The sequence below is a fragment of the Zootermopsis nevadensis genome, unplaced genomic scaffold, assembly GCF_977971745.1.
Source record: "Zootermopsis nevadensis isolate Lab colony 2312 unplaced genomic scaffold, Znev_1.0 Znev_ptg000003l, whole genome shotgun sequence".
Classification (NCBI taxonomy): Eukaryota; Metazoa; Arthropoda; class Insecta; order Blattodea; family Termopsidae; genus Zootermopsis; species Zootermopsis nevadensis.
The window spans coordinates 7,980,536-7,990,888 of NW_028259135.1; the positions used below are offsets into that span (position 1 = coordinate 7,980,536).

Here is a 10,353-nt window from a genome sequence, read left to right on the forward strand (position 1 = left end):
TGTGTAGGAGTGTATAAGTGTAATGGGAATTAGTGTTTAACCAGACTAGATGGAGGGGTGAAGGCATCAGCAGAAGTCAACTTGGATGGACCAAGCACTCACCAGAGATGAAGAAGCAGCAACTGCTGTAAGCACCATTCCATAAGCCAAGGTGGAACGGAACCAGCCTTTTGTGGGCCATTCATGTTTCTTGCCTCAGCCTTCCAGAACAAAACTGTGTGGAAGAAAGGAGACTCTTAAGATTGAACGTTTCTTCGGTGACAAACTATTACCTGATGTGTTTATACTTTGGGTTTGAGCAGCTACTGAGAGTGAGATGTAGTAGAGTAATTCATGTGTAATTTTACGTCCACTGAGGTCACATCATGTAAGGTCATTACAACAGTCTGTTGTCTTCTAACAGTGTAAGTGCAAAGATATATTTTTCACAAGTGTAACGAGTGTTTATCATCAAACACCATATGGCATCTCGCTTGAACTTAACTTTCCAGAATGATACATTTGCTGATTCTCCTGTGCCAAAGAAATCGAGAATATTGTCTGATGAACCGTTTCTATAACGAAGTTGCAACTTCACTGGCTTTTTCAGACATGTTTTAAAGAATGAATCGCTGAGCACAGTAGATATTTCTGACATTATATAACTGTTTTTGTTTTCTGATTTCAATTTTTTTATTTATTTGTGAACCATGTATCAGGAACAGGTTGCTTGACTTTTTGATCACTCTGTTTATACTAATTTTATTTGTCACTTAGCCATACGGTAAAGAAAGTATGTTAATGTAGGAAGGAAAATCGTGTTCACATAAGTGAGAATGTTGACCAGGAGCTGTCAATGTAAGCCGAATTATAGCCATAATTAGAGTTTTGGAGATGTATTAACAATATAACTTTATCTACATCTGAAATTATTCTATTTGATTTACTATTTCCCTACTGAAACCCAAGAGAATGATTCTGAGTGAGTGTTCATGGCCTCTGGCGTGGTTTGAAAACCCATAAGCCAAGAAGATATTAATTGGCCTCTGGCGTGGTGTGAAAACCCGTAAGCCAAAAAGAGATAAATAGAAAAGACGTACGTATCAACTTACAACACAGTTTTGTATCTTGGATGTGTGAAAGAGAGTGTGATACAAAAATCAGACTGTCTGATTTTGTAGTAATTGGATGTATCATGACTTTGTATGGTAAAGGCTATCCACATATTGTATGGTTTCATTTTGTTGAACAATTAGGAATTTTGGGGGAAGATATTCCTGTTGGATGTTGGGCATTTGTTTTTTTGTGTGGGAATGAGTATTTATTTTTCCCCAAGGAGTCACATTTGTTCAGAACAGACTATAGAAGTCGCACACCAGGCAGTGCTTACATGATGTCCTGGGCTCAGCATTCTCACAACTGACGAAAACTGTTGTCATGTTTGGTGAAGGAATTGTTTAGAAATTTTGCATGACTTTTACTCAGTTCCTTCCTTTGTCTGAAGAGACCATGTGTGTGAGGTGATGTGGGAACTGCACTTGCAGCAGAAATCCTAACACCAAAATTTGTGCTGAAGAACCTCATTTCTGTTTGTCTTATGCCTGGTAAGGTACTTCCTATTGGTTGGCTGACAAATTAAGATGTTGCTCATCGTGTTTGAATTGCCAGTCCTCCGAAGAGGGGGCATATATTTAAAGTTGTAAAATACATTATAGATCTGTTTTCTGTGAATTTCGGGAGAACATTAATGGGAGTCTATCAGCACATTCAGTCAGGAGAGAGTGTAGAAGGAAACCATCAGTAGCCATAAATTGTAAGTGATTATAGAAGTTTGTATTTTACAATAAACCAGTTTGTATGTATGGGCTTGTACACTTATTCTGGTCCTTACTATGAAAGCTCCTAAGGTACATTAGGTTTCCCATATTTTTCATTCAACATTTAAAGCTTTAAAGCATCAATTGTTTTTATAGAAAGAATGGCTTATGCAGATTATGTGCTGTATGTAGAGGCTCTTTAAGGACCCTCATAGATTCAGAGGTTTGATAATTTTGTTGGTTAATCAGAGCACTTGAAATAAATTGTTTCTTTGTTCTAGTACTGTAATGTCAGAAGAGGTATAGTACATTGATCTGAATCATTCAAACATAATTTCTTTGAAACAAGTAGTCAGAATGATGTTCATAAGAACATAACTTATGCTAATAGTAAGAAAGTTGAAACTGTTCCTGGCCACCACACAAAGAAGGTCCTGGAGGTAAGACCTACAGTGCAGTCATACAGTTTTATTCCTGGGAAGCTGTCGTATATTGTGGTGTGGTTCAAAGAATGAGGAGCCATTTGAGCTCTGAATTATGACAGGCTATGGACAGAAGGAAGCCAGGATGCCTTACCTCATCATCGTGTGGATTAGATTATTATGCAAGTGCTGCTCAGAGGTCTTTCCCGCTTAGAGCATAAAGTTGACTCTCTACGTGCATCTAGGAACAAGTTATAACACTGTAGGCCTACACACTGACATGTTCGAGTGAAGAGATACATTGCTATTTCATAGAGTATATGACAAGGGATTACATTATTTGGTCAGTTATTAGGCAGTGCCTGACATAGATAATATTCTCACACACCTTTAGAGAAATGGAAAATTAGGTGTATTATAGAAACTGTTAGGAAAGATTGGATTTAGCTCTTCTAATGTCTTGTTCCTCAGTGTGGATGCTATACTATGTGATAGTAATTCCTCAAAAATTACTGGATGTTCACTGTACTCCCAGATTCAATTTCCAGTAATGCAGTTTGTATTCTTGCCATCGACACCTTTTTTACAATTCAGTGGTCCTCAGAAGCACTGCTTATCCACGTAATATGGAGTTTAAGAACACCCCTTTGTGGCGTGCTAGTTTTATGCCCCCACCCATTTCATTTTACTTTTGTTTTATAACCCTTTCAGGTTTAGTGAATAGTGCTAACCATGATATGGAGCCAGTTAGCTCTTCCTGTATAGAGACTAAGTTGCAGCCAAGATAACCGAGCTGAATTCCTAGCAGAGCGAGGGAATTTTTTTTGGCTGCAGCCTCCAGATTGACTTTGACTCAGCAACCTCAAAAGTTGTTTCAGTTGTAAAGGTTTACCTTTTCTCACTGATCAACATATTAGAAGCGTCTAAACATTTGGCATGAAACAGTGGTCAGTTGGATTTTCACTGTTATTGCAAGGGGGGAGTTATTATATTTTAATATTCTATCGACCTCAAAAGGACAGGCATAATACAGACTGCCACATGGTAAAATATGTGATAGAAAACAAAGGTCACGACAGGTTCTCCTTGTAGTGGTTGTGCTACGGACTAGATTGGCATTCGATTTCTTGCAGCAGGAAGTCTTTCTTGGTTACCGATCCTGACCGGCTCTAGGGGGCCATCAAATGGCTTTGGCTTGAAGCTAAGTATTCATCACCATCTAGAGCTGTGGTAAAATATTAGTGGATATTTACCTTTCCCCCAATTACTCCGTGCTGAGGTGCTTAACAAGTAACAGTTTAATATTTCCAGTCACAGTAAGAGCCTATAATCTACTAGGTTTTCCTAATAGCCCCCGCGTTGTTGGAATAAAAGAACAGGACAATTTACATACATTAATGTGATTACTTTAACGAGAGAGTACAAACTACGCTTTCAAATGCTGGCATTCTACGGCCAGTAACTCCATTGCTAATCTTCGTCTGTTTTTTCCTTTTTCTTCTGTTCTTGTTGTATACGTTTTTCTATATTTATCAATGTAACTCTCCCTTCGTCTTTCTTTATTTGTTAAATAGGTCTGATGGATTAGTTCTTTACGTCGCTGTTCAGAGGCCATCTGTTCTTGATCAGTCAACATTCTACGTCCAGCAACTCCATTGCTAATCTTCGTCTGTTTTTTCCTTTTCTCTTCTGTTCTTGTTGTATACGTTTTTCTATATTTATCAATGTAACTCTCCCTTCGTCTTTCTTTATTTGTTAAATAGGTCTGATGGATTAGTTCTTTACGTCGCTTTTCAGAGGTCAACTGTTCTTGGTTAGTCAGCTTTCTACGTCCAACAACACCCTAGCAAATCTTCGTCTGTTTTTCTACGTGTGTTGTTAATATGGTCTCGTTTAACAATGTAAGTCTTCTTTCGCTTATCCTTATTTGTTAAATAGATCTGATGTCTTAGTTCTTTACATCGCTTTTCAGAGGCCACCTGTTCATGGTTAGTTAACTATCTACTTCCAATCCCACCCTTGCAAGTCTTCGTTTGTTTTCTTCTGCTCTTCTGTTCTTGTTGAATAAGTTTTTCTGCGTTTATCAATGTAAATCTCCCTTCGCTTTTCTTTACTCGTTAAGTAGTTCTGATGTTTTAATTCTTTACATCGATGTTCAGAGGCCAACTGTTTTTGGTCAGACAACGTTTTACGTCCAACCCCACCCTTGCAAGTCTTCTTTTGTTTTCTTCTGCTCTTCTGTTCTTGTTGAATAAGTATTTCTGCGTTTATCAATGTAAATCTCCCTTCGCTTTTCTTTACTCGTTAAGTAGGTCTGATGTTTTAATTTTTTACGTCGTTATTCAGAGGCCAACTGTTTTTGGTCAGACAACGTTTTACGTCCAACCCCACCCTTGCAAGTCTTCTTTTGTTTTCTTCTGCTCTTCTGTTCTTGTTGAATAAGTTTTTCTGCGTTTATCAATGTAAATCTCCCTTCGCTTTTCTTTACTCGTTAAGTAGGTCTGATGTTTTAATTCTTTACGTCGTTATTCAGAGGTCAACTGTTCTTGGTCAGTCAACTTTCTACGCCCAATCCCACCCTTGTAAGTCTTCTTTTGTTTTCTTCTGCTCTTCTGTTCTTATTGAATACGTTTTTCTACGTTTATCAATGTAAGTCTTCCTTCGCTTTTCTTTATTTGTTAAATTTGTTAAATATGTCTGATGTTTGAGTTTTTACGTCGCTGTTCAGAGGCAAACTGTTTTTGGTCAGACAACTTTCTACGTCCAATCCCACCCTTGCAAATCTTCGTCTGTTTTTCTACGTGTGTCGTTAATATGGTCTCGTTTATCAATGTAAGTCTTTTTTCGCTTTTCTTTATTTCTTAAATATGTCTGATGTTGTAGTTCTTTACGTCGCTGTTCAGAAGTCAACAGTTCTTGTTCAGTCCACTTTTTACGTCCAGCCCCACCCTAGCAAATCTTCGTCTTAAAATCGATCATAAAGTCAGTTTTTATAATAGTTTTCGTAATCGTAATATATCGAATGCGTATCAGTTAACCACTTTACCTTGTTGGAGTAGGTACTCCAAATACTTGATAACGTCTTGTTTCACTTTCCTGATGTTTTAGGACAACTGTCAGAAAATTATCAATAATGCGATTCCACGTGCTTCTTCTGGAGCAGTGATAATGCGACTGGCTCGGTAGTGAAGCGTTATTTGTTTACTCGGCATTGTTGTGTTGTACTCGGCATTGTTGTGTTCCACAACAATGCCGAGTTTGTTTATAGTTGACATTGTTGATGACGTAATTTATTGATGACAACGAGGAATCACAAATTTTTATAGTAAGAAGACTAGAGCAGGGCGCTCCTTTCGGAGCGCATTCTCTAATATGATATTTTGCTTCTTTACTTCGCTGTTCTTAGTCAGTCAAATTTCTACGGTCTAGTATTCGATGAAGACGTATTGTTGCTGTTAAAATACTATGAGAAATAACGGACGGAAATTTTTGAAGGCAATATACCAACACAACGAAGAGAGTAAACAAATGACGTAACATTTTTTATTCTATGATTTCTTCGAATAATAAGAGTGTTACACTTTTACATTTATCGATAATTTTTTTTAGATTTTGTAATGCGATTATCGTCGAAGATAATCCATTCATCGTTATAACGTCGCCACGCCTTGAAATGTCCGTCGTTTCCAGTACCGTTAATGTCCACAAATTCTACCGCACTTTGCAATTTCCAATGTTTTCCATACATTAATTGGTTGTTTTGTCTCATTCTCATTATTTCAAATGTGCGTAGTCCATTTAGAGTCAATCTATTTATTTCCAAAATCATGTACTTTTGACGGTCATCAACAAAAATTTCTGTCGTTCCACGTATGTAGTGTTGTTGACATTCCGTACACATTCCGTTCACATCTGTTTTGGTTTGATACTCCAATAAGTCTTTGAAGTTTATCACGTTCGTTTGTGGTAAGTTCATGAACAATATTTGGTTTTTATAACGTTCCTCAAGTTGATGACCATTTCTACATGTTTTTGTATTCACCGTCTCATAATCAAACATGTTTTGCATATCAATTGGTAACTCCTCGAATATGTTGTAAATCGTTTCGGACACACTTTGAAAACCTCTTCTGAAATGTTCTTTAAGGTTTTGTCGTATTGAAATGACATTATGTAAGTTTTGAGGATGACTGTATGCGTTTGCAATCTCGTAGATCAGTTGTGCACCATTGTTGTCGCCCTCGTAGTCATTTAATATAATTTCTTTCAGACTTTCAATGAACGCAGTAGCTGAATGCAACATGTTTATTGAGGAAATCAAGAAGCAGTCTGATCCATTGGCATTCAAGAGTTTGAAATGTTCGATAGTTGGTACAATTTCACGTGTAATCGTCGTTTCATTCTGCTTCACTCTCCGTATAGGCTGTTCATCCTCCGTAACACTTATTGTTCTTATATTCCCTTCAACTTTTACACGTTTAACTGCATGTTCAACTGCTTCACTTTTAATTTCGTCAAGATTAATTTCAATTTTTCGCTTTCCTTCTTTTTGTTTAATGTCTTGTGTTCTCCTGCAACTCATACTCTGTTCGTTCAATATTTCTCTGTAGACAACGTTTTTAATGAGATTATTTTTTCGTCCCTTTTTTAGATAGACAAATACACAATTATCGCTTGGTGCACGTGAAAATGCGACGTAGATTTGTCCATGTGCGAAAGCATCCTGTTCCAAATAAATGCCAATTCTTTTGAACGTTTGGCCCTGAGCTTTGTTGATAGTGATTACGAAGGCAGGCGTTACGGGGAATTGGCGTCTCCACATAGTAAATGGGTATTCACTGTCACAATATAGTTTTATACGTGGAATGAAAACAATTTCCCCGCAATGATCTCCCGTTATGACCATACATTGAAGGAGGTTGTTGGTCATCTGCTGTACTAATAAACGTGTTCCGTTAACTAATCCTTCCCAAACGCTTAAGTTACGTACCAACATGACAATAGCGTTCTTACGTAGACGCAAATTATGTGGGGGCAGTGATCGTGGTCGCAAAATGTTTAAGTATTCGGGTGTCACCATTTCACTGAACTTTTCTTTGTCCGAGTCTTCGACACCATCAATGCTCGAGTAGATTCGCTCAGTCTTTTCGTCGAGTAAGTCAACAACTCTCTCATTTATTTCGTCGACGTCACAATTTCTTGCAGCAAGGATTGCGGTAGTTTTGAGCATTTCGATGTCATTGTTTCTTATGATATCTCCGCAAATCTTTTCGACTAAATCGTCCGTACAAACCATGTTTTCAGGCACTTCTACCATGTCGTCGTGGTCGTTGAGGCGTCCTTCGCCGAGGTCGAGTAAGAATTTAGTCCATTTTATAGCTTGGGGTGTGGCGCGCATATTTTCAGACAATGACGTGACCTTAAAGTGTTTCCACAAAGTCGAATATTTTATTGTTGAATACAGTGTTGACGTTTTGTTTGAATTGCGTAAGACAGGTAAAATCTGTCTAAAGTCTCCACCGAGCAACATAACTTTACCTCCAAAGGGTAAGTTACAACGTGTGAAGTCTCGCAAAGTTCTATCGAGTACATCCATACAATACCGTGGTGCCATTGGTGCTTCGTCCCAAATAAATACGTCTGTATCTATCAATTCTTTTCCTCTGTTATCCGTTATCGAAATGTTGGTGTTAGAGTCAGGCAAAACAGGAACGGGCAGCCCGGCTACTCTGTGGACAGTGTTTCCTTTAGGCAACAAACTTGCTGCGATACCTGTATAAGCCATCGTAGTGACTTTCTTTTGTCGTCCTACTAACAAATGGTACAATGTTTTATATGTGTAAGTTTTACCGCATCCTCCTGGACCATCAATGTAGAAGTACGGGTTTTTGACAGTTGGTTTTCCGTCTATATGATTAAGTATTATGTCAACGATTTCCTTTTGTTTCTTGTTCAATGATTTGTACATTTCTCCACCAATTCCAATGTGTTCAACAACAGTTAATTCTTTGTTACTTACTGTCTGTAATTTTTTAATTTCCTGAGGCAGTGTTGGAAATTCCTTCAAACTTTTCCCTTCAATAATTAACAATTCATTAATATTAGCATGAGCTTTGTCACGTGCGTCAGAGTCAGAAATTTTATCTTGTTTTTTAAAGTCTTGCGCCATTATATCGATGAAATCATTGAAAAGCTCTTCGGGGTGCGATGGGTGACAATGCATTAGAATCTGAACAAACAAAACACGTAGCCGATAAGGCATTTGGTAGATCGCACCTTCTTGCATGCAACGTTTCCATTCAGCGTCATCTTCGATTAGTCCACGTGCTAAACAGGCTTCTGTGAATGTTTGGTAAGTGACATTGTCGTAAGTCTTTAAGTCCTCATAGTCTTTTGCGCCTTTCACATTCATCAAAAGAACACGAAGATGGAATGTTTCTTGATCTCTAGGGCTTACACTATAAACGCGTCCGATTGTGTGTTTACCATCTCTTCGTGGAAACCATGACTTCTGTTTCTTCAAGTTCGTCTTTTGTTCGTATTCGACAGTGGACGCTCCCTTTTCTTCTTCATCATCGATACCTTTCATTTCTGCTCTCCACGTATAGTGCTTTGGAATTTCGAAATAATAATACTTTCGTGCGTTTTGGTCCTGTTTGTTCAATTCGAAATATTCAAGGAGCATTGTTGAACCGGCAATTGCTTTTCGAATGTCTTCGTATGAAGCTTCTTCTCCAAATTCGACGGTTTGTTCGTTCGGCAAATGCACAGGTAGACGTATGATTGCATGACTGCGCCTGTGCATTTCATTCTCAAGAATGCGATGTGCTGCTTCTGGAGCAGTGATCATGCGACTGTCTTGGTAGCTGGTGATCTCGTCGTAGTGAAGCTCATCTCCTTCGATGATTGTATAGTTTGTCAAATCACCACCTTTAAAAGCATATTTGAATAGGTACTTTACTGAAGTAATCGATGATACAGACTCAACATTGATGTGACAGTTTAATTCCTGCATCAAATACGGACAGTATGGAACAACGTCTTGATTTGTTGCAACAAATCCATTTTTTGCTGAGTAAGTGCGTCCATTATTTTGTCTTTTGTAGATTGGATAACCGTCTTCGACGATTATTGTGCAAGGAGAATACTGTTTGGGAAAACCTTTAGTACACTCATTTCCCTTCATGCAACGCGGACTACATTGATGAATCATGTGACGCGTAACAATGTCGTAAAGATTTGGTTGTGTTTCGGGGTCTGGTAGTTCAGCGCAAATGAATTTGTCAACATCTTCATCAGTCTTAATTTTTGATTCTTCTTCGAGGTTTAAAAGTAATTCCGAAGTCCATGAGATTCGCTTGAAATGATGCGAATGCAATCATGTTGTTGTAAACACGACATTTGTTGCGAAAATGTCGAAGAGAAAATAGTTTTCTAAGTTCATCAGGGTATTCAGGCAACGAATCAAGCACAACCTTTCCATGTGCACAACAATCATAAAACGATTTACTGGAACGTTGAGTCGATTCATCGAGCCGGTGAATACATTCATAGTTCATAGGTCCGAGATAATGTTGTTGATATTCGTCGTTCATAAAATGTGCTGTCTTCCTCGGTTCTTCATTACTAATTTACTTTGATATCTAATAACTTCCTTTTCAGCGTCTTGTTTTATTTTCTCCTCTGTTCTTACCGAATAAGTTTTTCTACGTGTGTCGTTAATATGGTCTCTTCTATCAATGTAAGTTTTCTTTCGCTTTTCTTTATTTCTTAAATAGGTCTGATGTTGTAGTTCTTTACGTCGTTGTTCAGAGGCAAACTGTTCTAGTTCAGTCAACTTTCTACATTTATCAATGTAAGTCTTCTTTCGCTTTTCTTTATTTCTTAAATAGGTCTCATGTTGTAGTTCTTTACGTCGCTGTTCAGAGGCCAACTGTTCTTGTTCAGTCAACTTTTTACGTCCAGCCCCACCCTTGCAAATCTTCGTCTCAAAATCGATCATAATCATAATATATCGAATGAGTATCACTTTACCTTGTTGGAGTTGGTACTTCAAATACTTGATAACTTCTTCTTTCACTTTCCTGATGTTTTAGGACAACTGTTAGTCAATTTTTAAGAATGCGACGTGCTGC

The 10,353-nt window shown here is 37.9% G+C and overlaps 1 long non-coding RNA gene across 1 annotated transcript; it reads right to left on the minus strand.

Moving 5' to 3' along the window:
* Positions 1-735: 735 nt before the first annotated feature.
* LOC147874962 (uncharacterized) lies at positions 736-5,522 on the minus strand. The gene is made up of 2 exons (XR_015533202.1): positions 5,265-5,522; positions 736-2,459 (listed from the first exon to the last, which is right to left on the minus strand). It is a non-coding gene; the product is annotated as an uncharacterized LOC147874962 (long non-coding RNA).
* Positions 5,523-10,353: the final 4,831 nt, after the last annotated feature.